This window comes from Suncus etruscus, chromosome 10, assembly GCF_024139225.1.
Source record: "Suncus etruscus isolate mSunEtr1 chromosome 10, mSunEtr1.pri.cur, whole genome shotgun sequence".
In the NCBI taxonomy this organism is placed as follows: Eukaryota; Metazoa; Chordata; class Mammalia; order Eulipotyphla; family Soricidae; genus Suncus; species Suncus etruscus.
Window position 1 is genome coordinate 94,116,118 of NC_064857.1, and position 7,489 is coordinate 94,123,606.

Sequence of the window (7,489 nt, forward strand, 5' to 3'; positions counted from 1 at the left end):
TGGGGGGAAAAAGCAGCTGGGAGGATCCTGTCTAGAAACTATAAATATAGATTTAAAAGAAGAAATGAAAAGAAAAAAAAACAAACCAAAACAAGCAATGACATAAAACACAACAACTAAAAAAAAAAATCAGCAACAAAAAATACAACACACAAGAGGGGGGAAAAAAAGGAAGGAGGTCTTGTGTGGCAAGGTTTTGTGCTTCTTTTATTTATTTTATTTTATTTTAATTTTTTGTTCAGGCACAGTAAGTGCTGGGGAAATTAGAAAGAAATTCCCTTGGCCTAGGAGATACAGGGTTTCTCCATCCTCGAAGCATACTGTCATGGGAACAGCTACAGGCTCCAGACATGTTCATTGTTGAACCCCAAGGACTTTTTAATGTTCCATGAAACACTCTGCTCAGTGTGGCTGTCAAAATCAGGCCTCTGTAATTAGAGATCCTGATATTTGCACAGGTCATAGGACAAAGTCTAGGGTAGAGCCTTTCTTTATGGATGCAGAAGTTCTGTTTCATCATCATTGTTGTAGTCATTCTTCTGTAAATAGTGATCTTGGTTTCTTGCGCAGATCCTAGGACGGAGACTAGGATAGAGTCTTTCCTTATGGTTCCAGGAGATGTGCTCAATCATGGTTGTCAAAGTCAGATCTCTGGAATTAAAGATCTTGGTTTTTGCACAAATCCTAGGCCAAAGCCTAGGCTAGGGTCTTTCTTTTTGGTCCCAGAAAAGTTCTGCTCAGTCACAATTCTCAAAGTCAGTCTTCTGTAATTAGTGATCTTCGTTTTTGCACAGATCCAAGGATGGAGTGTCTTCTGATTTCATATTTTTTTTAAATTTTATTAACTAAAAAATGGAACATTTCACAAATTTTTGTGTCATCCTTGCACAGGGGCCATGTGAATCTTCTCTGTATCATTCCAACATTAGTATATGTGCTGCCAAAGCGAGCACTTCTGATTTCATCTTAATGTTGGGTGATGAGTAGGCAGTATCTGCTCTTAGATCAAGTTGTTGGTGTTTCCTCGTTGTCAGGCTGTCATATCAAATTGTCATAAGTTGGTGCCAGAGCAGTATTTATTAGGCACTCCCTGGAGGGTGTTTGATTCCTGGTACTATTGCAGGGAACTGTGTGGGTTCTAAGATTGGGATCTGGGGTTCTGGGTTTGGGACAGGTCGATGTCCGATCACATGGAGTCTAAGTCGAGTCCCCAGTGAAAAATGTTCAGGATGGAGGCAACCCCTGTATTATAAAATTTATGGGTTTCTTATCCCAAGTAGATAAGAGCTTGTTTCTATACATAAGATTTTCCCCTTTTTAGTATGCATATGCAAAAGGGAATGGTGCCATATTGTATTGCTGTTGCATTTGGGGGTGAGAATGATAGGTTATACAGTCTCTGTGCCCTGTTTTTGACCTGAGCTTTTTTTTTTTTATTGTAAGATTTTATTCAAGAGACAAAATTGATTAACATATTAAACTGACATAACATAATACAGTAACATAACATAACATATAATATAATACATGTAAGTTCAACAGAACATTTCTAAATAAAACCACATTTTTTTTCTCATAAGACTTACATATCTTTCCAAGTAGTATTTTAGGCTACATATTAACATTGAATCAGGGGATATCCATCACCCTCAGTGTTGTCCTCCCTTCATCCCTGTTCCCAAGCATATATCCCTTTCTTCCTCCTTTATCCCCCAGAATGCTAGTTTAACTAAAAGCATATATGTTAACACTAATGTAAACCTTTTTTTTTTTTTGCAGTTCCAGATATTTTTACTAGTGGTTTCCTAAAGGTTTAGAGTCAAAGGAGCACTGTATAAACACTGTTAGAGTGGCAATTATTGTTTGCATGGGCCCACCAAAGTATGAGGGTCAAGGAAAGGAAAAACTTTTGGCCTAAGTACCAAGGAGGACCTTACCCCTGAAGTTTCCCTGACATAAGACCATTTCTCAGACTCCAGACAAACTAGTTTGTCCAATCCTGTTGGACCTGAGCTTTTATCCCCAAACTGGTCTTTTTCTTCTAGAATTTTTATACAAGCAAGACACCAAAATAAGTGAAATTAATATATACTAATGAAATGAAAAATTTAAAATAAAGATAGAAAAATTAAAAAAATAATGAATAAAAATGGGATGGAGGAGGTTACCCAATAACTTGGAAATAAACACACTAAGAGGCATAGCTATTGAGGTGTTAAACATACAAGGAAAATACAGATATTCCCATTAAGTCTTTGAGATATTCTTGGGTGGGGGTGAGATCCAGGGCACATTTTCATCCCACACTATGGTCTTATTGTGTTTGAGAAATGGTTTGCAGCAGTAAAGAATCATGTAGGATCCTTGAGGATCCTTCTGGTGCTGAATCTGGTAGCATGCAACAGTCCACATTTGGGGGCATGTATGAGAAGAAGGGAATGATGATTGCAGCTTCTTCCCAAGCCCCGAGATGACTGAGAGGAAGCTTTGGGAGCTGGGTGGTGGCTTGTTGGGGCAGGAGATCAGTCTTGGTACCTAATGAGTTAAGAACTGAGGGATAAGAGGGTTAAATAGGGGGAGATAACAGATCAAGATTGGGGAGGGGATGAGAGAATAGGAGTTCTGAAGGGAGGCAGAAGGGATAATATGTATGGGGTGCTTTATACAATACAGTATAGGCATAGATTGTTTGCAGTATAGTTTGGGCAAAGAGTAGTAGTCCATTATATACTAACTCATGCCCACTTATAGACAGATTCATAAGTTGTTGTTGGAGGCCTGACCCTCATAGGATGGGTCTGAGCACTTAAGAAATAATTGAATTAAGAAAAGATAAATAAATGGCTAAGATATAGATTTGGAGAGAAAGAATAAAAATCAAATAAAAGGGAAAGAAATAAAGTAAAAATAAGTAAAAACAAATTGGGCTGGTATGTAGGGTTGGGAAGGTTTTCCAATTTCTAGGCGATTTACCGATGACATGGGTGAATTTTGCTAAATGAAGCTTTCAGGGTTAGATTGTGGCTGGAGCATTTCAGGATAAGTGTAATTTTCACATCTAGAGTACTCAGCGATATGGTAGTGAGCATTATAGTAGGTGTCTACCCTATGTAGTCTTATCCGCCGCGTCTTGTTCAACGAGGTTTCTTTTCTAAAAAGAAACTGTCAGCATGGGTTTTATGGTATAATACTAACATATGTTGAATTGAAGCAGATGAAAGAAGAAAAGGAAAAAAGAAAAACAGAAAAAGGGATAATAGTAATTTGCATAAATGTACTCATGAGTGGGATTTGTAACATACTCTGTGTTGCACAGTTGTCTGTTCCAGTGGTCTAAGTGGTCATATGTTATAGGGACCTGGACATTTTTATGCAACCAGGTTTTAAAAAATACTCCAGGAAAGATTTTAGGTAGATCTGAATTTGTCCACAATCCAGGATAGGGATTCTCGATGAAATATTATTGCAATTTTTTTGCGCTATACAACTCTACTACTCGAATTGATCCCCTTATTCCCTGGTTTTGAAATGAAAAAGAAAAAAATGGTCCAACTTGTTGCCACTTGTACCTTGCTGCAAAAGACCCTCCTTTAAGGGCAGCTTGTCAGTAATTCCGTGTAAATCGAATTGCACCTCCCTCCCCCAACAGTTGATTAAGTTACTAGTATTTGTCGAATTCCTCCTACTTCATAAGACTGGGAGAGGTGATAACAGAATTCAGCTTCACACACCACCAATATGGTACTGGCATCCTCTAGCTTACAGTAGGAGAAGCTGGAGCATTGCTACTTCATCTGGCAGGTGAAAACAGAATGATGCAGTGACTGCAACTTGTCTGCAAATAGACTCCCTGATTATCAGCCTCCCTGGATGCCCAAGATCCATGGAAGTGTTGCAGTGGAGTCCTTGGAAGCCTGTAGCTGATGGATGGGAATGCAGCTTAGAAAGCCTTAATGCTATGACCTTTCAGGAGCCTGCCAGTGGGCCATCAAGTGGAAGACATGCCAGGCTGAGTCAGCCTCACCTTGTGGGAGAAGTTTCTGGAGCAAGTGAAGACGGAGGGGGAAAGCGCTTCACTTGGGGAGAACCTGTTTGACTTTTAGATCTGGTTACTGTGAAAAACAAAAACAAACAGGAAGATGTCAATTAAAATTTTTAATTTTCCTTTAAAGGTAGTAAGTGTAAAAAATGGGGGTTATGGGGTGGGTTTTGCTCTTGGAGAATAAAAGTTTTCTGGGAGGAAAACATTCCTAATAGATTTAATTAAAATACATTTCCCTGTGAAAGATACAGAACCAGTAATAAGTGTGTAGAACCCTGTCTTTGAGACTAAAAGTAGATAATGGGCATGGTAGAATTGATGTAACATGGCGAGTGTTAAGTTTGGTGGAGAAAGCAGGTAGGAGGAAGAATTAAGAATTGTTTATAGTCTAAGTCACAGACTGATGTGCCATCAACGTAAGAAAGTTAGCTATTTTAAAATAAGTAACTGAATCACTGTTAACTTAAAAAAATTTTTTTATTTGGGTTGTGGGATGCAGCACACCTGACAGTGCTTACTTCTAGCTCTGGATTTAGAGATCACTTTTGACAATACTTGAGGACCATTGTGGCACTGGGGTTGGAACCTGGGTCAGTATTGTGCAAGGTCATGTGCCTTAATCATTGTACTATCTCTCCAAGTCTCAGGTGTTAGCTTTAGGGATAAAAATCACCTTTTTCTTTTCTCTGATAATCCCGATGATTACTCTTATGTTTTTCTATACATATTTGAAGCTAACAAGAATGTTCTAGAAGTTTTTGAATAATCAAGTTTGCAGCAGGTGTTTTTTACATATGTGAGGCTAACCGCTAGTTCAGAAGAGATATCTTTGTCATAAGATTTCAGACCTTTTAGAACCGCGACTTAGAACTGATGGCCTTTTCTATGTCTTTAGTCATTGAGGGTGAGTATGAGAAAAGTGGCAAATATTTCTGTTTTCTGCCTCACAGATATTTGTGTTTGATTTCTGGGACATGGGCTACTTGCTGGTGAACAGGGTTTATCTCTGGCTCTGCACTCAAGAATTATTCCTGATAGTGCTCAGGAGACCATAAGAAGCTGTTGGTTACATGTAAGACAGACCTTTGTCTGTGTAATAGATTGTAATAGTTTATCTAGATGATATAGAATATATATCTGTAATAATAGATATTTTTGAATCCTCTCAGGGTTCTAGAAAAACCATTTTCTATAGTATAAATAGTCAGGCAACCACGGTAACTTTCACAACCTCCCCAGGAATTGCCCCAGTATGTTGTACCAGGGGTCCTCAAACTTTTTAAACAGGGGGCCAGTTCACTGTCCCTCAGACCATTGGAGGGTCTGACTATAGTAAAAACAACTTATGAACATTCTTATGCACACTGCATATATCTTATTTTGCAATGAAGAAACAAAACAGATACAAATACAATATGTGGCCCGCGGGCCATAGTTTGAGGACCACTGTTAGTCCTTTGGTGGTATATGTAAATTCCTAAGTGGCCATTAGAATAAGAGGTAAGTGGAATCAAGTTGAATTAGTCCAGTCTACTTTCTCTTTTAGAATGAACCTTATGCTCCCAATCACTGAAGACTAAAATAGTTTGGTTGGAATGATAGCTCAATGTACATGCTGCGCATGTAGGAGCCCTGGGATTGAATACCATCACCTTTTGGTTCCTTGAGGACCCTGTGGCCCAAAAGCCCTAAAAAAATATAAACTAGTCAAAAAGACTAAAAGATGCTTTTCTGTCACATCTTAAAGCAGCACTAGTATAAACACAAACTATTTGAGTGAAAGGTTTCACTTTTTAAGTATAAGGACAGTGATGAGACCCCTTTTGCCTTATGACCTTTTTTTCAGCGGGTAGAGTTTTTACAGTTCTGATTTCTGAGAATAATAGAACTTCTGAGACTTTTAAAGCTATTCCAATTCCAACCCTTAGAATCATTTTGTGATCTTAGGATTTCACTATCTAGTCCTGTGAATGGACAGTCAAGAACCCCAAAACTACTCGATAGGGTATCTATGTATGCATTTTCTAGAGGTAGATCCAGACACTCATCAGATCTTAAAAGGATCTAAGACTTAGGAAAAAGTGACAGCTTAATATTTTGTACTCTCCAGGTTGTCGAGAGCATGTTCACAAAGACAAAAAATAGTTTTAATTAGGTGCTTGGAGTAGTGGGGGAGAGCAGCCAAAAATAGAACCTTTGCTTTTGTGAGTCAGGAAGAAATCCAATCTTAAATATCTCTTTCTCTGAGCAACCCAATATGTAAGCTTCTGTCAGATCAGTACACATCAAAAATACTTATATGGATCTTTTCCTTGGGTAAATTTGACAAGCGTGCTTTACTTTTCCTTCACCAGTACCTTTTTTCTTTGTAATTTCTAATTTACTGGGATTTGCAATCTATAAAAAGATCCTGTTAGTATAATCAACTTCTTATTAATAAGTCATATTATATATTATGTTCCACTGGACGTTTTGGGAGAGCACAAAAAAAATTTCGTGTTGCAGTCACACAGTTTCTTTTGCCTGTGTTTGTATTCAATGTGCCTGAATCCTGATAGTTAAATACCACAATGCCAAGAGGCTTCATAAGAGGATCATTTTACAGCATTGGAATGCATACCAAATCAAAAAGAGCCCGGGCTCTTTCTCCCTAGAAAGACCATGCTTACAAAATAGTTGAATAACAGTCTTGGCAGTCATCATATTTTTTTTTGAAAAAAATTTTTTTAAGTGGAAAAGTTATTTTTTAGTAGTATTGAAGAATCTAGTGTTTTAGGTTTTTTAAAAATATATTTAATTAAAGAACTATGGTTTACAAAGTTATTGAGTATTAGGGTATTAGGCATATAATATTTCTTTTCTTTTTTTTTTTTTTTGGTTTTTGGGCCACACCCGGTGATGCTCAGGGGTTACTCCTGGCTGTCTGCTCAGAAATAGTTCCTGGCAGGCACGGGGGACCATATGGGACACCGGGATTCAAACCAACCACCTTTGGTCCTGGATCTGCTGCTTGCAAGGCAAACACCGCTGTGCTATTTCTCCGAGCCCGGCATATAATATTTCATCACCAATCCCATCACCAGTTTGATTACCAGTCTTCCCTTACTCCATCGTTCCCCACTTTCCAACCACCTTCCCCTACTACCTGCCTGCCACCTTGGCCGGGACATACAAGTTTGGTGGCTTCAGATTAGAGCTCATGTTTTTAGTGTTATTGAATCTGTGCTTTGAATATATAGCTATACCACTCTCCCACATCCCCAATATTACCGAAGCCCAGACTCTTATTCCCCTATTATTTCCCTTTCTCATGTTCTTTTTTCTCTCCTTATTTTCTTTTCTTTTCTTTTCTTTTTTCTCTCCTCTTCATTATGCTCTGGGGCAGGGGTGGGGAACACGCGGCTCTTGAGCCGCATGCGGCTCCCGGCTCTTAACATTATTTTGTAT

At 38.4% G+C, this 7,489-nt stretch overlaps 1 non-coding gene across 1 annotated transcript; it reads right to left on the reverse strand.

The window, feature by feature from the left end:
• Nucleotides 1–846: 846 nt before the first annotated feature.
• Nucleotides 847–953, reverse strand: LOC126021616 (U6 spliceosomal RNA). The gene has a single exon (XR_007500117.1). It is a non-coding gene; the product is annotated as a U6 spliceosomal RNA (small nuclear RNA).
• Nucleotides 954–7,489: the final 6,536 nt, after the last annotated feature.